This window comes from Rhinolophus hipposideros, assembly GCF_964194185.1.
Source record: "Rhinolophus hipposideros genome assembly, chromosome: 21".
NCBI lineage: Eukaryota > Metazoa > Chordata > Mammalia > Chiroptera > Rhinolophidae > Rhinolophus > Rhinolophus hipposideros.
The window spans coordinates 33,515,077-33,539,590 of record NC_138067.1 but is presented as its reverse complement, the minus strand read 5'-3'; the positions used below and the strand labels follow the sequence as shown (position 1 = coordinate 33,539,590).

Here is a 24,514-nt window from a genome sequence, read left to right as displayed (position 1 = left end):
TGTACACACACATGTGCATGACATGTGTATGAGCATGGGGAAGTGTGTGCACATGCATGTGTGTATTTGTGGGCATGAGTGTACGTATATGCACATGTGAGTGTGCACAAAGGCACAAGAGATTGTGTGTATATATGCATGTGTGTATGTGTGTGTGAGTGTGCACACACGTGCAGGTGTGAGAGTGCACATGTAACAGTGTATGCATTTGTGAATGCACGTGTGTATGCGTGAGCACCTATGTGCAGTGCATACATGTGAGTGTGAGTGCACGTGTGTGCATATGCACACGTGTGTATATCTGTGTGCGCACATATGTGTGACAATGTATGCATGTGTGTGTGTGCATGGGTGCATATGCAAGCATGTGTGTGTATGGAGTTCTGGCTGTATATTCATCTCTGCTCAGCCCTGCAGTGTAGGGATGGACATCCAAACAGACGGTGTACAGCAGAGCATTTGACAGGAGTCAGGAGTTTGGGTATGGCCCCAGCTCAGTCACCTATACTGTGAGAACCTGGGTGAGACATCGCCTGTCTGGGAGCCTCAGTCTCTTCAGTGAGGGTAAAACTTTCATCTGTCCACATGAAGCACCTGCACACAGTAAGTACTCCACAACACGTGTTGAATGAGAAGTTGTGAACTCCTGCTTTCTTCTGTGCCATTAGGCTTGGTCTCAGCTTGAGGACAGAAACTTGGCATTCAGTGAGTGGATCTGCTTCCCTATTTACCTCCTCGTCCCCCCTGAGCCCACCTTCTCCTCTCCATCCCACAGCTCCTTGCTATAAGAGCTCCCAGCGCTCCCCTGCCTACCAGCTCCTCCCTCCTTCAGCAATGGCAGCTGGAGTCATGCACACATTTGACCATACTACCTTGGTTGAAAGCTTTATATGGCTCCTCAATGCCATTAGACCAAGTCTAATCTCCTATTCTGGCATGTGAGGCTCTAGTTCCAAATCCTTGGTGAGCCCACATGTAAACCCCTGACATTACCCCCTTAGGGCCTCTCCCTGGCCCACCCATTATCTTTCTGCTCCTCTTCCTTGATGATTTTAGAACCAAACTCTGGCTTTCCTTCTTCCAGAAGGTCTTCCACACCTGCACCAGGCTGGCTGTGCCCTCCACGCTCCTATATCACAGGGTCCCTAGATGGACATCACTTATTTTTTTGTCTAGTTCTCCCATCTCACCCTCGTCTCAGAGCTTTTTGAGGGCAAAGTGTATTATCTGTAGCCCCAGAGCCTTGCATATGATTGATGTTCAATAATTTTTTGTTAAATGATGAATAAATGAATAACATAATTGAAATATATCACCAAAATTCCCTGGGTCCATTTCCTCATATAGAAAATGAAGGAATTAGATCTCTTGTAGCCAAGGACTCTCAATCTTACTCTTTTCAATGTCCACTCCAGCCTGAGAGGTCAGCAGTGGAGGGAGAGCAGTTCCTTCTGCTTTAGTAAAAAAAATTCAATAAATCCACATTTTTTAAAACTACAATGTTCCAGACACTGTGGAGGCTTTTTGCAGAACACAGTGCAGAGTACGAGGTGCTCGCTGTCCAGAATAGGATGTGCAAACAGCTAAGATACTTGGGAGAATGTGATAAATTTCAGTGTGGGGACTGTTCCACCCTAAAGGGATTGGGAAAAAGTAATTGGTAACATAGCATCTGAATGGGGTCCAGAGGAATGAGAGGGCCTTTGATGGAACTGGGGTGTCCTCAGGAAGAGCCTTACAAATGAAAGGCAACAGATTGCAAAAGTAGAGAATGGGCTTTTGCTCTGGTCATGATAAAAACAGTGGGCATCATACTTACCCTCCTGCTATAAACAACTACTGAACTGGACAAAATATTTGCTACAAATATTTTCAGCTATTGCACAATGACAGCTCTACATTCATCCCAACTTTCTGTCTTGAAGCACTTCTCAAACCAGCCCAGGGAAGCAGAGCTCCAGCATAGTGCAGTGGTCTCAACAAGCAGAGGAAACACAGGTGAAAGTCAGGGTTCCAAGGTGCCTGAAATTTGCAGAGTACAGAGAGGAGGAAGCTGTACAAAGAAGGGGGCCCAGAAATCTACACAGGTGTTCCCTGAGTTTTTGAGTCATAAGTTGCACATGTGCAAGGTGGGATTCCACAAGACCTGGCATTGAACCACTAAAGGCTGTGAGTTGACTGGAGAGTCTGGAGTTGATATAGTGGTGGGAGACACTGTACAGTCCAAACAACTAGAGCAGAGAGACCACATTGAACATCCCAGAACTCAGGAGTAGAACTATTCTAGCCCTTGGGTAAGGATTACTTGAGATCTGGCTTCACAAAGCCCCAAACCAAGCCCTGACAGATCAAGCTAAGCTTCCAGTAAACTCTCTGCTAGAACACAATTTAACACTCTTGGAAGGATACAATATAATCCAGATGCTCAATAATATAGGGTTTACAATGTCCAGCACACTATAAAAAATTACCAGATATACAAAGAAGCAGGACATTTAACCAGAAAAAATAAATACTAACCAACAGATCCACAGATGACACAGATGGTGGAATTACAAAGTAAAGATTTAAAACAAAAGGAAAACATGAGTGAAGAGATGGAGACTCTCCACAGAATGGAAACTATGGGGCGGGGGGGAGGAATCGAATGGAAAATGTAGAACTAAAAAAATACAGAATCTGAAATGAAAAATTCACTAGGTAAGTCTAACAGCAGATTAGACTATGGAAGAAATAACTTGTGAACTTGAAGATGGGTCCAAAAAAATCAATTCAAATTTAACCACAGAGAGAAAAGGAGACTTAAAAAAATCAATAAATAACAGACTCTCAGTGACCTGTGGGGCAATACCAAGCAATCTATGTATATAACGTAAGTCCCAGAAAGAGAAGAAAGAGTGGGAAAGAAAAAAATTTTTGAAGAATAACTGATAATTTCCCAAATTTGACAAAAATAACCCCCAAATCATAAAACCCAAGCCACATAATCATTTTTTAAAAATTACTGAAACCAAAAATAAAGAGGCCACTTAAAAGCTGCCAGAGAAAAACAGATACATCACATATAAGGGAATAAAGATGAGAACAAAGACTTCTTTGCACATGTATTTTTCCAAATACATATGGAGTATTCACCATAAAATGTCTCAATAAATAGGAAAAGATAAAGATCATACAAGATGTATTCTCTAATGGTAGTACAGTTGGAAATCAATTGCACTAAGATATCTGTTAAATTCTTTCAACTATTTGGAAATTAAACAAAAATTTCTAAATAACCCCATAAGTAAAACAAATCACAAAGGAAATTAGAAAATACTTTGAATTAAATAATAATGAAAACCTGATACATCAAAATTTGTGTGCTATAGCCAAAGCAGTACCTAAAGTGAAAATTATAGCTTTCAATGCTTGTGTTATAAAAGACTTAAGGTTTATAAAAGACTTAAGGTTTTAAATGATCTAAGCATCCATCATGAAAGTATAGAAAAAGATGAGCAAATTAAACTGAAGGTAAGGAGAAGGATATAATAAAAAGCAGAAATCAATGCAACAGAAATTGGACAAACAATAAAGAAAATTTTTTTTGAGTTAGTTCTTTGAAAAGATTAATAACATTGTTTAACTCCTAGCTAGATTATTCAAGAAGGGAGAGGGAGAGAGAGAGAAAGAGGGAACACAAATTTCCAGTATCAGGAATGAAAAAGAGGACATCACCACAGATCCTATAAACATAAAAGGGAAATAAGAGAATATTACAAACAACTTTAATGTAAATAAATTAGACAACTGTTGGACACGGACAAACCCCTTGAAAGACACAAATTACCAAAACTGATACAAGAAGAAATAGAAACTCTGAAAAGACATATATCTGATAACAAAATAAACTTATAATTAACCCGACACACACATAGAAGAAGGTGGAAGCCATTAAGTCCCAGGAAGGGTGAGTCATGAGTTTTGTTGAAGAATGAAATGTGGAAAGGTTAATGCAGTTAATGCACATGTGATGACTGTGGCAGGAAACATAAAGCCACCTACCTTTTCTGCCATGTCTGCCATAGGCACTATGCCTGGCGATTTATCCAACCATTTCTTACCCTTACAGCAACCTTAGTTTACAGATGAGAAGATAAGAGGCTCAGAGACGTTCCTTTTTTCTTTTTTTTTTCTTTTTTGTCAAAGTCACACAGGAGGTGGCAGAGTTCTCTCCAGGTACCCACAGCAAGGAACATATATGGAGCTGCCCAGAGCTTGCTTCCTACATCGCCTTTTCCTTCTCACTCCCAGCCTTCAAGACAGAGGATAAAGGCCCCTGTGAGCTGTGGAACCAACCCATGTCTTCAAAGCAATGTCTTTCCGACTACATCCTTGCTTGCCCTCTGGACTTAGTGTCTTATAACTCTTTCATAACATGTTCCCCTGGAGAACAGGGACTCCATTTTATTAATATATTAGTAATAAAGCAAAAATATAGACACATACATGTACACACATATATATGGTAACCATAAAATTTGCCTTCCAGGCCAAAAAACTTGGAGAGTGAAGTGGAGCGGGGCGGTCATGACAACAGGTACAGACGAGGGCTGACCAGAGAAAGCTAGGATGAATGGTCAACCTGAACTGGAAATGTGACACTATCCTTGCTCTCAAGAACTTACTGTAATACAATACCCATTATATTAACAATCCACAGCACTTTACAGTTTACTCTGTGCTTCGGAACCATCAGCTCCTGAGCCTGCCCACCACCCTGGGGAAGCAGGAGACATTATTATTATTCCTGCTTCAGGCAGGTCAATTGATTTTCATGAGGTCAGAGAGCAGGGACCCATTCCAGGCCTTTCATGGCTTTCCCTTGAGAGCTCCTTCCTTTCCTACAATTTCCTGAAAAAATCTGAGCACACAGACATAAATCTATAACTAACACATCCTTCTTGCCTGTATTTTTGTCTCAGGTGACAGGAAGTTCAGAAAACTTCAGGCTGATTTGGAATATAATAATCTATGTAATCAATCTGCCGCTTCTATTTGCACAGTTCTATTGTTTTCTTCCATTTCCCAAACTGTTTTTGGAAGTATATGGGGTAGAACATATAAATAATATTGTCGTGTGGGGGGTCCGGCGGGGTCTCTGCTCCCGCTCCCCACATAAGAACGCAGGATGTGGCTAGGCCAAAAAGGAACACCCACGGAGCCATAAGTAGGGAAGTCATACTACTATGGTCTCACTGGAGGCTGGGTTTACACGACGTACGACTTGCTGTCCGCTTTGCTGCCAACCGACTGACTCTCCTCGACTCTCCTTCAGTCTCCTCCTTCACTCTCCTCGGCTCCCCTCCGTAGCCGCGGCAGTTATATCAGTGGCCAATGGCTCAATGGCTACAGCTGATGGCCAACCAGCCACAGCTGACGGCCATCCACTATCCGAGCCAGTACCTCTCCACATGAAGCCGAGAGCCTGGAAACTGCTCTCTGGGGCTCTGTCCCCACAAATATTTTTAATGGAACCCATCTGAGTGCACAGGTGAACGTCACTAACCAGTCCTGTCCAGCGTTGACTCTCCTGGAAAGTGCCTTCCTGGAATGTGTCTTCACGGCCAGCCCTCCTCTCTTGAGTCAACTCTAGCCTGCTTCCTGGAGGAGCCCCCACCCTCACCATGGAGGTGCTGGGTCTGTCTGGTGGGGGGAACAGAGCACTAGCTTGGGAGCCAAGCGTGTCTCCTGGAACTCCAGCCCTGCAGGACGAGACTCAAGACCCTCCCAGAGCCACCCCTGCAGAGCGCCAGATCCAGGAGCAAAAGGATCCACAGCACCCATGGCCAGAAGCCAAGCCAGGGATCCTGCTGGCTCGGTGGCTCTTTCCAGCCCCTGTTTCGGCCCCTCCACTGGCACCAACTTTGCCTCCGTGACTCCCCTATGGAGAACCGATATATCACCAGGAAAGCCTTCTGATTTCCACTGAAAATACAATGCCCAGCCCTCCCCACTCCCAAAACACGTTTCATGGGGCCTCCATCACAGCTCACGTGTCCTTCTGACTGGACCCTGATGAGCTGGGAACTTGCCTGTGCCCTGGACAGCCACACAGGGGCCTTGCATGCCATAGGGCCTTCCAGAGCTGGGTCTCCTCACCTGTGGACTGAGGCTGCCTGCAGCCCACCTCTCATGCAGTGAAGACACAGAGATGCCTGCAGACCAAGGTCACCATGCCAGCACCAAGGATGTCAAGGACTGGTTGTTTCATCCCTGGACTGGTTGGGAACAGCGAGAACCTGAAGGCTGCCTCGGGAGGCCCCCGCCCCTCTGCCTGCCTCTTCACACCCCTCCTCCAATGTTTGCTATTTTGTTATTGTTGTTAATTCCTTGCCAGGTGGAACTTGGCACTGTGGGGCTTAATTAAGCTCAGCCAGCTGTTGCCGAACATGGGAATGTGATGCGTGGAGGAGCCAGCCTCTAGCAAGCCATGGGGAGGCCGGAGAAGGGGGCAAGAGAGGGAGAAGGGAAGGGGGAGGGGGAGGGACGGGGCCTCAGAGGCTCTGGGAGACCCATAGCCCCAGGCCCACAACAGAATGTGGTCTAAGTTGGGAGATAGGAGGCTGGGCTGCCAGACAGGGCCTCTGGGCAGGTCCCAGGATGTGGGCTGACAAGGCCCAGCTGCCACCCCCACCCCCTATTGATGCAGAGATCCCAGCTCCTAAGAACTGAGATCCCACAGGATAGAGGAAGACTTTGCAGGGGGAGCTCCTGTGCAGGGGAAGCTTCCATGGAGGGGGACAATCACCAAGGCCCAGTAGCACCAGTGCTGTGCTGCCCAGATGCTAGACAGCAGCACTCAGGGAGTGCAAGGTGTGGTGTGTGTATGCATGTGTGTGTGGATGTGTAGCGTGGTATGTGGTGTGGTGTGTGAGTGTGTGTGTGTAGTGTGGTGTGTATGAGTCAATATGTATCTATCTATGTGTGTGTTATATGTAATGTGTGTGTTATGTGTAGTGTGTGTCTATGTGTAGTATGTATGAGTGTGTATGTGGTGGGAGGATATATATGTGAGTGTGTATCTGTATATCATATGGTATATGTGTGTGTGTGTCCACTTGCCCTAAAATCTTGCCCTGGAGATAGTTTTGTCTCATGATTTTGCTCAACACCAGGGCCTGTCTAACTTCTGTGAAAACAGCTAACTAGTGGGGCCTCATTTTCAGCCAGAAAGCTAGCTGCAAGGGAGTCCAGAATCAGACCTCAGCTTTTCAGCCTCTCCAAAGTAGAATGAAGATGGAATGGAGATTGAGAGCGCAGATCTACAATATTTTCCTCAGTCCACCCATGACAGCTCCAAAGCCATCATTTTATTCAGACTTGAACTTTCATATAATAATAGCAATGAAGTGTGCTCCCAACTAACACAATGCAACTTTCCCATGAGCTAGTGAAAAGACGCTTGTCCTTTCCCCAACATGTAAGACTTTGTGCCGTATTCTCCCCAATTACAACATAAAAAGACAATATCCAAATGAATTTAAAATTTACATGTCCTTTGATTCCCCGATTTCACATTCAGGAATTCACCCTGGATGTGCTTGCCCAGGGACACATAGCATGTTTGTGGAGGCAGAAGGGTGAGAACACCCCAAACATCATCACTGAGGAACAACTATGGATTAAATACAACAAAAAGCTCATGCTCAGGAGCATGTAGAAATTGTAGAAACAACTAGATAAGTCAAAGGAAAAATGGCAAGTCACACAATTGACTTCCACTATGGGTTTCTTAGCACTGGCTGAGCACTAAAATTATCTGAGAAGTTAGAAATACAAAATAACTCTGGCCTCAGACACTTCCTGGGATGGGCTCAGAATCTCTGGGGATGGGGAACGGATGGGCTCCTTTTCCTTGGTGAGTGTGACATTTGGGGAAAATGGGACTCACTGCCATTTGGGCAGGTACAGGGTGTAAGATGCCAGACACGGGAAGGTAGCTTGCAAGCTTGCACTCACACTCACTCACACGGGTATCACGTGAGCTCACAAACTCACACTCGCACGCTTGAGTATCGTGTGACACCACACCATTACACAAATGCTTGCCTGTGCATGGCTGTCTCTGGAAGGGTGCGGGGACACCGAGATCCTGGGGTGGGGATAGAGAAGACATTTTGGAGGCTGCCTCACAGTGCTGGTTATTTGGCTTTTGTTGTTGTAGACACCTATTTTTCATTTAATATTAAATTTGTTAATAAAAAGGATGCCTCCTTCAAGCATTGCCCTCTTTCCAAGAATGGATTTCTGGACAGCAATTACCTTTAAGTGTTATTTGGGGGCAGAGAGACCCCCTTAGTACCCCCACTACGGGGTTTCCACTTCAGCCACCAGGAGTAGGAGCTTATCAAGCAAAGGGCGAGATGCTGCTCTGGGTGTGCAAATGACCCCAGGAGGAGCTGATCCCTAGCCCCCTCACAGCCTGCCCTGCTGATGGCCCTGAACAATTCAGTCTCACTGATGCAAGCCTGCTCTAGGCTAGACCCTGGGGAGACTGCCTCATGGAACACAGCCCAGAATTTAGTCCTCACCTGGCAAACAGCTGTGGCCCCACCTAATAATGGATGCTTCAGGGAAGGAATGTATCCAGATTCCTGAGAAAGCCCATTCCAACAAGACGGTTCCTTCGTGGGCCTTCAGATGCAGAAGACATCCTTGCAGTTCTTACCCTGCCCCCAGGGAGCTGGCCGCTGCCTGAGATCCCTCCACAGCTGTCATCCCAGTGCTACAGGCTCCGATGCAGCCTCAGGCCAGGCCTCCTCTCTGGGCTATGGGTTAATCCTCTCGAAGGGAGAGCACGAGACTAGGGCCACCAGGCACCAGAATCACCTGGGGCTCACAGAGTCCCAATATCCACCAGCCATGATGTGGTGGGGCTGGTGAATCTGCATTTAACAAGCTCCCAGGTGGCTCTGATGCCACAAGTGTGAAGGCCACAAGCTCGGAGTGTCTGAAGGCAGCCCTAAGTGAACGCATTTAGATGCTTTCTTGGCTTCAGGGTTGACTGGGGGAGAGCAGGACTCATCAGGCACCCCAAAGGGAGAAGGGGCAATAGGGGGGAGTCCCAGTAGGCAGGCAAGGATAGAAGGGGGCAGGATAAGGAGAGCGAAGCCTGGGTCCCCACAGGTGTTGTGGGGAGCTTGGCCTCCTTCGTTCCACCTTAAAAGTCCAGCCCGGTGTGCACTGGGAAGGCTGCCAAGACAGGGTGGAGGCGGCCTGAGCTTTCACTGGAAAAGCAGCAGAAAACAGCAGCGGGCCAGGAGTCCCCAGAATTCCCCTCATGGTTCGTTTTTAATTGGATTTAATTATTTTCCAACTAATTGCATTTTTAAAAGCTTTCCCTGGTGGTTTCTTAATCTGAGGATCTCTCCCCTCCTCTCTGGGCTGGAAGCTGGGCCTGGGCAGGGATGAAGAGACAGAGTCAGGGTTGCCAGGGGGCCACTGTGCTCCCACCAAGGCTCCTTGGGGACCTGAAAAGGACCCTCAGACAGGGAGCCAGTGGGGTGCAAAATGGGGAGGCTGAAGCTGGAGGCTGCCCCATGTCCCTCCCTGGGCCAAGTATTCCCCGAGGGGCCCCCACACTCACAGATCACAGGTACAGCCATGAGACATCCTGGAGCTGTCCTCCTGGGACTCTGGCTCACACTTGGGGTACAGCATGTCCCCCTTCCCCAATTTATAGCCACCTTTCCTCAGACAACAGCCCTAAGAAGCTGTTCAACCAGATGTCAAATTGCGTGTGGTCAACTCACCATCACGAATCCATGTAGATCTCCACATATATATATATATATGTGTGTGTGTGTGTGTGTGTGCCTAACAACATGCGCACATGATAGTTCTGCTTCTCTGACTGAGCTCTGGTGGATTCTCGCACAGACCTGCTCGGGGACCCACAAGTGGATCATGTGGAAAGGAGAATCATGGCAAGTTAACCGTATGAAAAATATCCTCCTTAGGAATCACGATTGTTGAAAAATGATGTCAAAACAAGAGTTGTTCTTCTCTCCTGGTGGCATGTCAGTGGAGGCATGCCCCCATTGTCTGATTCTCAGCCCGTCTCTGTCTCTGTCTCTGTCACTATCTCTCTGCGTCTCTCTTTCTCTCCTGCTCTCCTTCTGATTCTCTCTCTTTTCTCTGCTCTCCTGTAGCTCCCTGACACTTCCTTGACTCTCACCTGGCTCAGGCTGCTTGGGAGAGGTTGGAAGGGGATGCCCGGGTGCTAGAGTGAGGGAGCAATGTTTCCCACAAGACGGTGGTTCAGCACCATGGCCAGAGGTGCAGTTCTAGAAGGACTTCTGCCCCCACACAGTTTACACCTTTGGGGTTCCTACCCCACACCCCTCAGCATCACAACCCAGGACTCCATTTATTTGTCATTCCCTGGGCAAGCTCGGCCAGGGCAACGGGCCTCTGGCCACAACAGAATTAGCTATGACCCCCTCCGCGCAGGTTGTGCTGCCTGTAATACACGCGTTACTTCATGTAGTCCCCATAACAGCCTGTGAGGTCAGCACTATGATGCCCACTTTGCAGATGAGGAAACTGAGACTCAGAGCAGGAAGACTCTAGCCCAGGGTCCCACAGCTGGAGAAAGGAGGAGCCAGAAGTCACATCAACCACACAAGACCCCCTCCCATTTCATGCATCCTCCTTGCAAGGCTTAGAGGAAGATGGTGGAATGTTAGCCAATTCTAGATACCAGCTCATCCATCAACTACACTTAACACTTAAGAACATTGTGGCCACATATCCATCAGAGCCACACCTTGTAGAGGAGGTGGGGCTGTCCCAGAACCGCAGGGACTATCCCAACCACCCAGAACCAACCACAGCCTGGCCTGTAAGGGACGGGCTGGGGGGTTAGCCACAGATCCCATGCCCACTCTCAAGAGAGACCTTCCTATTATAATTCTCATTTATTTATAATTCTCATTAATGATTATTAATGATTGCTGATATTTGCACAGAGCTTTCCTGCTGACTAGGAGCTCTGGATCTGGGTGAGTTGGCATTTGCTTATGAATGAAGCCAGATGCGGAAGCAGACCAGCCTCAAGGGAGGGGAGAGATGGCACTGGCAGTCAAGGAGAGCAGGAGCAGAAATGAGGGCGGGCGCTGGGAGAAACAGCCCCCCCGCTGGCCAGAGGGCAGCCTTCCTAATGTTCAGGGTCTGGTACCTCCAAGGATGTGTGTGTGTTGGGGGAGGGGGGCTCTTCACAACCACAATGTGTGCCTGGAGAGTTAGGGGAATTGGGAATTTGGCTATTCTTACATCCTGTGCTTTCTCAAACATTTCCTCTTTGTGTTCTGTAAATTTTCCTGTGAATGTGCTTGCTGGTATCAGCTCAGCCAGGAAGACATGAGACCTCGTCCTGCCTGCCGCTGGGACGCAGGAGGCAAGAAGAGTAGAGACGTCCTGTATGCGGACCTGACAGCAGCAGCGCCCCTGGCTCAAGGGTGTGTCTCGCTTCCCCCTCAAGGCATCCTTCTTGGCAAGTCCCCAGTGTTATGCCCATTTACAGATGAGGAAACAGAGGTTCAAAGAGGAGAGGGGGCCTATGTGGAGGTGCCTTCAACCAGGAGTGTGGAGCCAGTCTGTCAATTCCAAGCCGCCAGCTGTCGGCAGTTAATCTCCTTGCAGCTCGGTTTCCTCGACTGTGGAATGGAGGTACTGAGATGTCCCACCTCACAGAATCTCGGTGAGCATTGATGAGTGAATGTGAACAGCAAGAGAAGAGTGAGTGTGGCTAGTGAGCAGTTTTGGCAAACCTTATACTCACTCATACGTAGGTATGTCCCCAAAACCAAAGTTTCACCAAGACACTTTCCTTGTTCCATGTGCAATGCATCCTACGAGCTTTTTTGTTTAAATATTGGTCTTATAAGTAATTCTCAAGTTAATCTCACAGACCACGCTTCTAAAAAGCCCTGCTGATGACAGTGGAAGACCCTCAGCTGGAAGAAGAGCGCCCCCTGAGACAGAGCCTGGGACCCACCGGCCTCCCTCCAAAGTCCAGTCTGTTCGGCCAGGGGGACTTGGTGTTTTGTTTTGGGAAATAGGAGTGCTCCCTCTCCCTTGGTCCACTCCAGGGAAACCTGGTTATGACAGGCTTGACGGAAGAACCCAGGAGGTATAATATCGAAAGAAGCATAAGCCGGCAAGGGGTCGACAGGGAAGGGCTACGCCCCAGCATGGGAGCAGCCTTGGAGGAGGTGTACAGAATGGCTTCAGGGTCTTTTCTTTAGGAGCCAATTTGTAGGACCACCTCATCCACTCATTCAACAGCTCTCGCTGGGGCTGGGATTCAACCAGCACTCACTGATGTGGAAACACTCTGTGCTCTGCCATATATCTCTTTGTCCTTTGCCTTTTCAGTGCACAACAGCCAGGAGTTCACCTGCCAGTCCCAACATCCCTTTACCCAGCTACTGGAGCTCACTTGACAGCTTGCTTCTGGGGGAACCCGAACGAAGACAGCTGAGCATACGCTGTGAGCTGGGGTGCTGTGTGCTGGGGTGCTGTGTGTATGGGTGTGGAATACCAGGATGCCATGTGCCCAGGAGAAGCTGGATGTGTTCTTGTATTCCTCTTGGGAAACACATCCCCAAAGTCTCCCATAGCCTGAAGCCCGGTTTTCCTGGCCCATTTGTCTGCTCACCTTCTCTCTCTCTCTCTCTCTCTCTCTCTCTCTCTCTGTCTCTCTCTCTCTCTCTCTCTACTGCAGCCACCCCAACCACAGCAGACTTCACTCCAGGGCTTCTGCACAAGCCATTCCCTCTACCGGGAGGCCCTTTTCTTCCTCTCGCCATTTGTGCAAGGTCAGCTCCCCTTCCTATCACCATCCCATCTTCCTGTCCAACCCAGCATCTAGACCAGGTGCCTTCATGACGGTCTTTCTTTCAGTCAAGAAACATGCATTGGGCATCTACTAGGCACTAGGCACTCTTCTAAGATCTGAGGTCCTCGCAGAGGATAAAATAGACGTGAATCCACAGTGCTGACCCATTGTGAGTGTGGGGGGGAAGGAGATGGTGTGGTAAAGGGGTGCGGAAGTTGAGGGACTGGTCCAGGAAGGCCTCTTTGAGGAGGTAGCATTTGAGCAGAGACTTGAAGGAGGTGAGGGAGGGAGCTGAGTGGACATCTGGAGGAAGAGGGCTCCTGGGAGGCAGTGAAGCATGTGCAAAGGGCCTGCGCAGAGCAAGCTTGGCATCTAAAAAACAAGCACACCAGAGGCCAGGAGAGAAGACTGGGGCTTGCGGGGAGTGAGGCTTGGGCTTTTCACTAAGGGCCACATGAGCCACGGAGGGGACTGAGCAGAATAGCGTGGCATCTTCCTTGCCACAGTCCCACCCTCTGCCCTCGTCACATTCCTTACTTTCCCTTTCCCGTAATTGTAATTTGTTTGTGTGGTTGTTTGTTCAGCTTTTATCTCTGCCAGCAGGCTGACAGCTCAGGAGGAAAAGGCCACACCCTACACACAAAGGACTCAGAAGGGTGAGGCTGCCCTCGAGGCCCCCATCCTGGCTCTGCAGAGTGCCTTGTGCCAATGTCAAGCCATTTCCTTCCGGAATCACTGCAGCCCCCAAAGACCCTAGCTGGGAAGCCACTCAGCCCATCTCCCGTGGCAGGAGTGACCTCCATCCGCTGTCTGGACCCCCCTATCCTCTTCTGGTCTCTCCACCTGAATCTGGAAACTTTACTTCCAAGTGAAACTTAGAGACATGGAGACAATGCCCAAGGAGGGGGCGGAAAGGAAGGAAAGTCAGGAAGCGTGAAGCTCTTGATGGCTGTGCTCTAAACTGTCTTTTCCACGGCATTTCAATGCCTGCAAGCGGATTAATAAGGTCTCGGTCATAGCAGCAGTAGTCTATATTTATTCTATCTGGAACACCAGTTGGTCGGGCCATGTGAATATTGATGGCCGGGCGGGATTGAGGACAGGCGGCGTGGCACCAGCGTTATCTTTCTGGCACAGGCGGCCTGGCCCTTATCAGGCCAGCCCGGCTGCTCCAGCTGCATCTTCAAGGGCTTGAGCCCCGCCTCCCGCTGCCTGCTTTGTAATCAGAAGAGAAGAAGTTGCTGCCTTGATATTTCCATTTTTATCTCTTTTATTTACTTCATTTTAATGTCTTTCAGGGAATATTTTCTTTGCACCAAGGCAAGGCCGATGGTCGGGTACATCTTTCTGCTGCCCTTGCCCCTGGCCAGGCTGGGAGAAGGGGGAGGAGGGGTGAGGACAGGGGTGAGGGGCTTCTGTCTCATCCTTCCCCTCCCTGCCCTCAGTCTGTTCCTTCTCCCAGTTCCCGCCACTTCTCTCTGCCTTTTTCTTCCCTCTCCTGGTGGGGGCTTTCCCAAATGTATCACACCCTCCAGATCCAAGCCCCTGGCTCTGGCGGTCCTCACCCTCACACAGATCTTCAATTCCCAGTCCAGCCCCAGTGACGAGGGATTAATTATAAGGAGCCTTAACCCACAGCCCCAGAGAGTGATTCCAGGAGCTGGGGCGAGGCATGCAGGATCATGCCTATTCCTTAAAGGAGCCTGTCACGGTTAAGGAACAGGCAGCTTCAAGCCTCATTCCCTCCGCCACCACCTCCACGGATAGGGGGGAGCCGTGATTATCTCCCTTTCCCAGACGAGGAAGCTGAGGTTCCGAGAGATTATCAGTCACAGTCACCTTGCTCTGAGCTGGCAACTTGTGACAGAGAGAGGAATTGCAGAGTGGCCAGGGCTGCAGAGACAGTCTGCGTCTGGCAAAGAGCTGGCGCCGAAGGGTGCTCGGCCAATGTCTGCTCACCTCACCTGTGTGTCCTCCTTCGTCTGTGAGGCCCGAAGGTCATATCCCTATTACACAGTGAACCAAGACAGTATGTGAAGCAGCTCATCATAGGGGCCCAGCCCGTAGGAAGCAGAGGGGGCCTATCTTCTCCGTGTCCCTACTTTACTGTCATCAATGCCCGAGGAATGGGTTGAATAGTTTCCCAAAAAGATATGTCCACATCCTAATCTCTGAAACCCAGAAACGTGACCTTGTTTGGAAGAAGTGTCTTTGCAGATGTGATTAAATAAAGATCTCTAGATAAGGTCATCCTGGATTAGGGAGGCCCAAAATTCAACAACTAAAGTATTTATAAAAGAGAAATATTCAGTCACACAGGGAGAGGCCGTAGGACGAAGAAGGCAGAGGTTGGAAGGAATGCTGCCACAAGCCAAGGAATGCCTAGGGCCACCAGGCGCTGGAAGATGCAGGAAGCATCTCCCCTAGAGCCTCCAGAGGGAGCTTGGCCCTGCGACGTCTGGGTTCCGAGACCTGGATTTCAGACTCTGCCTCCAGAACTGGGAGGGAATAGATTCCTATTGTTTTAAGCCTCCTCTCCATCTGTGGTTACTTGTTACAGCAGCACCAGGACAAACCCACCATCCCCCACTGGGCTGAGAGCCCCTCAGGCATGGCTGGTAGTGTCGACCCACTCCAAAGCCACAGCAATGAACCTGGCACCTGCTACCACAAAGATGCTCGGTGAAAGTTTGTGGAACAAGCCAGTGAATCCGAGGGTAGAAATCAGGCCTAAGCAAGGAGGAGCGCAGGTGATTTGGAACCCATGCACAAAAGGCTATGGGGTGCTGAGCTCAGGAAATCCAAAGGCAACAGGACAGCATGCTGCCCCTTGAGTCCCACATGCACCCACATTTCCAGCTCCTTGCATTGGGGGGATATGCACCATCTCAGGGCTCCACTTCCTTCCTGGAGATGCTGAGATGGCAGCGGTGGAGTTCTGAGCAGACTCAGTCCCAAGCAGCCACGTGGGGGAACAGCTGCTTGGGTGGGGGTGCTCCATTCACATGGACATTTGCATAGTGGAAAATAAATTTTGGGAGTAGTTGGCTCCAGTAGCAAGCCTAGCCTGCCCTGAATAACACAGCAGTTGTCCCCCAGGGTCATGCCCAGGGACTTAGTGGTCCCCATGTTTATAGGTTTGGAACCTCACCCATGGGACATGGGCACAAACTCGAGAGAGAATCTTCTGGAATCTTTTTCATAAATGGTGTGAAACCAGAGGCTGCCCCAGGAAGGGATTGGGATGGAAACGGCTACAGCTGCTCTACAAAGCAGAAATCAGAGAGTCCGTGGGGCGGGCAGCTGTGTGCCATTCAGGATGTGTTATTTTCCAGATTTCATGCTGAAGACCAGAAAGGCTAGACACTGGCAGGGATTGATGTGGTTTCTGTCACTAAAAAGAGAAAGGTCAAGGCTGGAAACGATGCATTGCCTATCACTGGGAGCTGCAGAGAAGCTTGGCTAAGCTGTTTTTCTCGCCAGTCGCCTGAGGAGGCCACTTGGTGAGGGCTCACCCCCGTGCTTTCGGGCACTGCTTTCGGGCACTGCTGGACCAGGCACATGGGAGGATACCTGAGGGCCACTCTCACACGGCCTCGGGTGACTGCTTGGGGGGGGGCAGGGTGTAGGATACTCAGAAGTGGTTGGAGCAAGAGAGAAGCACCGGCTGGAGGGGAGGGACCCTTTGGGAGGATGGGAGTGGGAAATGCCTGAGCCTAGGATCCAGGTGCCCTAGGGGGGACGTTTGGGGAGTTGTCCATCTGGCTGGTATGGCAGATACTTGAGAAGAGAGCAGACGGATCGGAAAAGATGAGTATTCCTGGCTTAATTCCCTGGGGTCCCAGTGAGGAGGCACCGCAGAGAGGCCTCAGAGGTAGGTCTGGGGGAGCTGCTTCCTTCCAAATTCCTCTCTCCACACACACACACACACACACACACACACACACACACACACACACACACACGGGTCCTGCACCAGGAGGGCACTAGGTGATGGGAGAAGCAGGTACAGCATGCCCAGGATAACAGTCTCAGAGGAGTTGGGAGCTAGGAAATCCTGGAGGAAGCCAAAGGACGTCCATGTCATTCGGAGCAGCAGCAACGCAGCCTGAACAGGCCTCCCACGGTCTGGCAACTGTGTGGATGACAGCCCCCAGGACCACTGCCTGCTGCCTGGCCACCCCCTGCCTCCTCACATGTAACACACAGCAGATACTGTCATCACCCCATTGTGTAGCCAGAAATATGGAGGCCGAGAGCTGGGATGCCTGTCAGCCAGGACAAGGCAGAGCCACAGGGGCAGCCCTCCTGCTCCCAGAAAAGGCCAGGGCCCCTCTACAATTACAGGCTGTTAGGCCGCCTAATGAAAAGCCCTCATTAACTAATAAAAAGCACTTGCACTCCCTTGTCACATAATTAGTGGGAGCCAGGACTTCAATTAAGCTCTGTCCAAACTGCAAGAGGCCACAATCAAGCTCGGCAGAGAAGCCAGGACAAGGCAACATCCAGCCTCACCTACCTGCCCCTCCTCCTTCCTGCCCATCCCCACGGACACCCCCCACCAAGGAATGGGAGCAGAAGCTGTGGGGGGGGGTTCTCTCTCCCCCAGCAGGGGTTCAGACTCCAACCCTGCTCAGTATGCTGTGATTTGGGGCTTTCTGCTCTTCTAGCTAAACCTAAATCTGCCTGATCCTCCTCAGAGACCATCGCCCACCACTCCTCCTAGCCTCCCACTGTGCCCTCTACCCCGAGCCCTCCTGGATGGCCCTTTCTTTCCCTCCTCACCCTGTTTGACCCCAGGGACCTCCCTGGCTAATATCCTTGGACTCTCTCCTCTGACCCTCACTCCCAGCACCAGACAGCACTTCTAAACTTTTCCAATTTTCCTTCTTGCCTGGTCTGCTAGGGGAACAACCTCACGTGGTGCCACGCCCCAGCCTCCTGCCCCAGTCCTCCCCCCACGCCCCTGCCTCCTGCCCCGATCCTCCCCCCACGCCACCGCCTCCTGCCCCGGTCCTCCCCCCACGCCACCGCCTCCTGCCCCGGTCCTCCCCCCACGCCCCAGCCTCCTGCCCCGGTCCTCCCCCCACGCCCCTGTCTCCTGCCCCGGTACTCCCCCCACACCACCACCTCCTGCCCCGGTCCTCCCCCCACACCACCGCCTCCTGCCCCGGTCCTCCCCCCATGCCCCAGCCTCCTGCCCCAGTCTCAGCCAGCAGTGATCAGGCCTCACTTATTCCACCTCCAAACACCTCTTGGGTCAACCCAAACCAGAGCCCAGACTAGGTCCCCAGGGCCCCTCATCTGGACCACCCAAACACCTCTGGCTCCAGAGCTGTGAAAGAAGGCATTTCTGTTGTTTTAAGATGCCCAGTTTGTGGTCCTGGGTTACGGCAACCCTGGGACACTCCCCCAGTGGGCAAGATAGCGTAGACCCAGGCTGCTGAACATTTTTCTTTGCACACAGGGCATGGACTCCAGGGTCCATGCTGGGATGAGAGAAGGAAGACTCAGCACTGAGGGTAGAAAGGGGCGCCAGCACCCACACTGTCACCTTCACAAAGGCACCAGGGACTTGATAAGGAAAGGAGGCCTCCTTAACAACTGGGCTGAGACGACTTGGTGTCCACGCATGAAAGCAGTCTCCACCTGAGCCTGGCACCATGGGAAGGAGGCTCGTGCAAAATGGGTCAGAGATCAATTTGTCAGAGCTAATAATATGTGACTTCTGGGAGAAAACACAGGAGAAAAACCTACCAGCGACGACTCCTTAGTTAGGACACTAAAAGCATGCACTGTGGAAGAAAAAAACAATAAATCAGACTTCATCAAAAGGAAAGCCATCTGCTCATCAAAGACACCCATTAAGAAAATGAAAAGGCAAGCCAAGAAGAAAATAAACACAGTACATATACACGACAAAGAACTTGTATTGATAATTTATAAAGAACTCTTACAGCTCAATAGTAAAAATACAAACAACCCAATAAAAAGTGGCCCAAACACTAAGACACGTCAGTAAAAGAAGACATACAAATGGCCAATAAGTTCATAAGAAGATGCTCAACTCACGAGTCATCAGGGAAATTCCAATTAAAACACTAATAGACTATCATTGCACACCTACAACAAAGACCAAATTAAAAAAAAAAAAAAAAGCAAAACCTGACAATAGCAGATGTTGGTAACGATGTGGAGCTTCTTACACACTCCTACATGCTGGTGGGAATATAAAATTTGGAAAACCACCTGAGAAAAGAGTTTGGAAATTTCCTATAAAAGTAAATATACCTGTGATATAACTGGCAATTCTACTCACGGGGATATATCTAAAGGAAATTAAAATGTACAGCCATAAAGTGTCTTATACAGAAATATTTATCGCAGCTCATAATAATAAAAAACTGGAAATAACCCAAAGTGCATAAACAGAAGAATGGATAAATGCAATGTGGTGTTTTCAAATGCTGAGATACCGCTCAGCAATAAAGAGAATGAACTGGTGACGCACAGCACAAACACATCTCTAAAACACAGTGACGGGCCAAAGCTACAAAAGCACCCCGCTGTTCATGAAAAGTTCCAGAAATGGCAAAACTGACCTTATAAAGTTAGACGTCAGATTGGCGATTAAATTGCGGGGTGGGGAGAATTGATTTTAAGGAGATATGAAGTAATGGGCTTGTTCTCCATCTTGACTGGGGAAATGAATACAGAGGTTTACATTTTGAACTGTATGCTTAAAATGTGTGCGGTGGACTGTATATAAATTACACGGCAATAAAGTTGATTTTAACAAGTGTCAGTGCAGCTTGGAGGAAGCTTATACTGCTTGGTGTATTAGTCAGCCTTGCTGCAGTAACAAACAAACCCCTGATGCTTTCAACCACACATTTTTACTTCTTGCTCACATTATGTGTTGGCGGTGACAAGTTAGCTGTGTCTGTTCTCAGAACCAACCCCACAGGCAACATTCATTTCTCACATAAAGGGAAGAGAATGAGCTGGTGGTGGAGACCCTTGGTGATTCCCAAAGCTGCTGCTTAGATGTAGCAAATGTCAGTCCCCCCCCAAATTCCACTGGCCAAAATGCCACATGGCCACACCAAGACAGGATGAATCCCCTTCTCCAGAGGGGTAGGGGTCCTTGGAGTCATAGGCAGGGGTGGGCTGTAATCCTGTCCAGGGAAAGCCAAGGAGCAAGTCATCGGAGATGCAACACCCAACATCTGGGGTGCCACCAAAGGCCTCCCAGGACTCTGAGCTGGGGCTAGGAGGCCAGGTAAGGAGGGACTGGCAGTCTGGTGGAGGGAGGGCCCCTAGAAGATGAAGGTACCAGTGGGTCACAAACAATAATAGTCGTTGCACTTACTGAGCTCTACCCAGCTTGTGCTGGGCACCTGGCATATTTTATGTCCTAGATTCTTACATGGCCCCCACAGGGTAGATGCTACCTGGAGCATCTAGAAGCACTGACAGGTCACAGGACCTGCCCAAAGGTGTACAGTGAGCAGAAAGGCCAGCGTGAGGCCAGGTGGCTAGCCTGGTCTGCTGCCAGTTCTGGAGTGTAGACAGCAGAGGTGAGGCTGGAGCCCCCACCCCAGGGACTGGCATGCTGTGTTGCCAGCCTCTTCCTCTGGCCAGGGACGTGCTGGGATGTGACGGACTACATGAGAGCCAGCTCTGGCTTGCCCAGCCTGCTGCCAGCAGAGTGAGTTGCCCGGCTGACCAGCTGTGAGCCAGAATGCCAGTGGCCAGCAGGCACCGCTTCCCATCTGTCTCCTCTCCCAGGTGGCACCTATTTTTAGAGCCAAGTCTTCAGAGCTCTCGGGTGGGCTCAGCAGGTGGGGTGCCCACTGAAGGGGGAGCTTAGCTGGGTCCAAGGCCTGAGAGGCCAGCAGGCTGGCGAGAGTGCACTGCCAGGCCTGGCTGCCCCTTCTACTCCCGAGCCCCCTGTCTGCCTTCCCTGGCCTTCCTTCTTCCTTCCTCTCTGGCAGTACCTTTGCCACCTGTCCTTCAGGACTTCACGCTTCCCAGCTCCCCCCAGAGCCCCTCTGCTGGCCCCCAAAACTTTGGAAGGTCCAGGACTCAGTCCCTGGGTCTCTTCCCTCCCATTTGTACCTGCTCCCTCCGTGACTTAGATACGACCCTCCCGCTGGCAACTCCCACACTTCTGGTGCTGGGAGAGCTGCTCTGGGTTCTGCTGCAGGGCCATCGCACCAACAGGTGTCTCCAACAGAACACACAGGTAAGCTCCTGATCCTCCTCCATCAGCCCATCTCATGTGGGCAGGCTACCCTCCCACACACCGCGGGGACATTCTAAGCCCCCATACCCCCACAGCCATCCGTCGGCCCTACCTTAACCAGCCCCAGAATCAGCCTCTCCCCTCCCTGGCACCATCAGTTCCAGGCCACCATCAGCTCCCGTGGGACTCCCCTCACAGCAGCCTTGCTCCCCTCGTCCCAGCCTGACCAGGCCATGGCTCCGCCTCGGCAATAGCCTCACCCTTGGAAGGCCCTGTGGCCCCCACATGACCTCTGACCCCATCTCCTGCACTCTCCTCTCTCCACCTCCTGCCCTGGGCCCTTCATTCCTTCCGCGCCTTCTGCCTGGGCCGCTTCTTCCCTCGCCTCCTTCATATCTTTGTTCTAATGTCCACTCCTTGGGGAATTGCAACCAAGCCCCCTGTGTCCACTGCACCCCACTCTCCTTCCTGGCTGCAATTTCCTCCGTGAGCTTATCACCTGCTAGCAGAGTATAGATTCCCACTTGCTTGGTTTTTTGTTTTCTGTCTCCCATCGTAGGGATTTATGGCCATGTTGCTCATGCTGTGTCCCCAGTGCATAGAACAGCACCTGACACACAGGAGGCGCTCAATGAACATTTGAGTTAGTTTCTCCCAATTATGCAGCTCGGGAGGGAGACAGATTTGCCGGAAGACCATTTCTGAAGGAAGGGCAGAGTCAGAGGCTGAGATGGAGGCGCAGTGGGCGTGTCCTATGCAGAAGAAGATACCTGGTTGGACAGGTACCCGGAAGGCTGGGGGCTGGGCGGGATGGAACCCTGAGACTGCTGGATAGAGGGAAGTGGGATGATGGAGTTGATTAATATGGACGCGGCTCCGTGACACAATATTCCAGAAGGTAGTCGATGCTCCTCCAGCCAGGATGGTGCTAGAAAGCGGCGAGAAGGGGCAGCGGCCCCAAGTGCAGGAGAAATGTCAGACCTGTTGTGAGGATGGTGCAGAAAGGCATCAAAGGCCCCCAGGGAGGGCAGCCGGAGCCCAGGACACTCCGTGTGCAGTGACAAAGAAGGCCCGGTGAGAAGCACCAGAACCCGGGGGAAGCTCCGTAACAGCTGCTCTCCACGGGCCGGCTGGTCAGAGGAGATGGTGTTCAGCAGTGGCCCCCCTGGTAGCTACAGGGGCCATAGGAACAGAGGGCAGGTGGGCACCTGACTGTCAGAAACCAGATGGAAGTGACAATGGGCGCAGGTCGGAGCAGCATGTGGGGCTCAGCTACAGACAGTGGTGGAGGTTAATAGAACAGAGCACCACCAGGCATTGCTAATCCATGAGGACGGCGGACCAGGGGGCCAAGCGCCACTGTCCTCCTCTCAAATAAGTGATGCTCCTCTGCCCAATTGTCAAAGCGGAGCCAGTTCTCAGATCCAGAACCTACTGACAGAAGGAGCACCGGGCCCGATGAGGAAGGCTCTTCCATGTCACAGCAAATCTGTCCACTTGAACCCCACAGGCCATCTACTGAGTATTCAGTCCCTGAGGAAAGGGAGCACCCAGTCTGAGGGTCATTGCAAACAGAGAGCCAGGCATCACCCATCCTGTGAGAGTGGGGACATACGGGGGTCTGGTGGTCATCTCCTTGGCCGCTGAATGTGTCACTGGGTCAACACACTTGGGAGATGCAGAGTCCTCCCATTGGTTCCTAGCGGGAAAGGCCAAGTGGAAGTCTCTGAATTTGTAGCCCCCACCCTCTACAAAACAGTAACTCAAAGCCAGGGAATGACAGAGATTCATGTCATCCTCAAAGACTTAGAGAACTCAGGGGGTTGCCCTGTCTTATCCCCACTGAACCCACCAGTCTGGTCCCCACAAAAGCCAAATGGTTAGTAGCAGATAATAGTGGACTGTACCCATTTAAGCAAGTAGCCCAAGTTGTAGATAATGTGCCAGCTGTGGCATCGTTGCTGGGGAACATCAGTGCAGCTCCCACTGAGCAACCCCTCACCTGGAAAATGAGGATGCGTTTCATTCCCATGAGGAGGGAGGGTCAGCTGTGTGCGTCTCAGGTCTGCCCCAGGGCCATGATAACTCTTGAGCCCTCTCTAGTTCATCTGGACATCCAGCAGAATATCACAGTGGTCCATAGAGCAATGACACCAGGCTAACTGGATCAGATGAGCAAGAAACACATTGGAGGCCTGGGTAAGATTCATACACCTCAGAGGGTGGAGCTAAATCATGCAAAAATTCGAGGGTGCACCACATTAGTGAACATTCTAAGAATCAAGTCATGGTATGTCAGGGGGGTATCAGGATGTCCCCTCCAGAGTGAAGAACAAATCATTGCATCTTGCACGTCCCAGCACTCAGAAGGAGGGCTTGATCAGTTGATAAGGTTGAGTTCATACTTGAGAATAGTGCAGGAGGGCTGGGATCATGTTCCAGGGACACAAACACTGCCAGCCTTGAGGGACCCAGGCAGGCACGGGCTCGGCAGCAGGCCCAGGCTGTGATGGAAGCAGTCCTACCGCTGACCATATGGCCTGGTGTGTTCTACAGCCCAGTGGCATCTGCGGTGAGAAAAGGCATTGTGTGGCATTCATGGCAAACACCAACAAGAGAACGGAAATGCAGATCCCTAGGGTTCTGGAGCAAGGGCATGCCCTCTGCAGCAGGGAACTATATCCCACTCAAAAAGAAGCTTCCTTATGCTGCCAGGTCTTGATAAAGGCAGAACAACTGACCAGGTACATCAAGCGACAATGCACCCAGCACTACCCATCATGAGCAAGGCTGCATCTGCCCCAACAAGTCATAAAGCCATCAGCCATCCATCATCTGATGGAAGTGTACATCCAGGACTGGGCATGAGCAGAAAGCTGCACGAGGGGGCAGACCCCCACATCATCCACTGGCATCCCTCTCTCAGCATGCGTCTATGGCTGCACAGGGGCTGTTATGATTGCCTGACAGAGGAGGTTTTCAAATGGGCCATTCCAGTGTATTGCTATGAGGTGACAGGGGCCAGCAGCTGTATTACAGCCCCACTAGGAAGTCACCTTCAAAAACCATGGTGAGCAGAATCCTCCCAGGGCAGGGCTCTGAATGGTGCACCGTCATCCACGAGTGGAGAAAGGACTGGCTCAAGGTAAGAATAAGCATGAACTCGGGGGCAATGGACAATGGTCTGGCCTGGTCAGGGGCCTTGACGGAGAGAGATTGAAGATTGGGGACAAGGAGGTCTGGGGTGGGGCATGTGGATGGACACAGGGGAGTGGGGTGCCAAATCTGAAGATTGTGTTCCCCTGTCGGTCATGGGTCCTTTTTCTTTGGCGACTTTCGTGATTTTCTTGAGCTTTCCGCAGTTTCACTATAATATGTCTAAG

The 24,514-nt window shown here is 50.6% G+C and overlaps 1 long non-coding RNA gene across 1 annotated transcript; it reads left to right on the top strand.

Annotated features, from left to right (window-relative positions):
- Positions 1-11,401: 11,401 nt before the first annotated feature.
- On the top strand, positions 11,402-14,065 carry LOC308490460. The gene is made up of 3 exons (XR_013992210.1): positions 11,402-12,535; positions 12,770-12,863; positions 13,468-14,065. It is a non-coding gene; the product is annotated as an uncharacterized lncRNA (long non-coding RNA).
- The last annotated feature ends 10,449 nt before the right edge of the window (positions 14,066-24,514 follow it).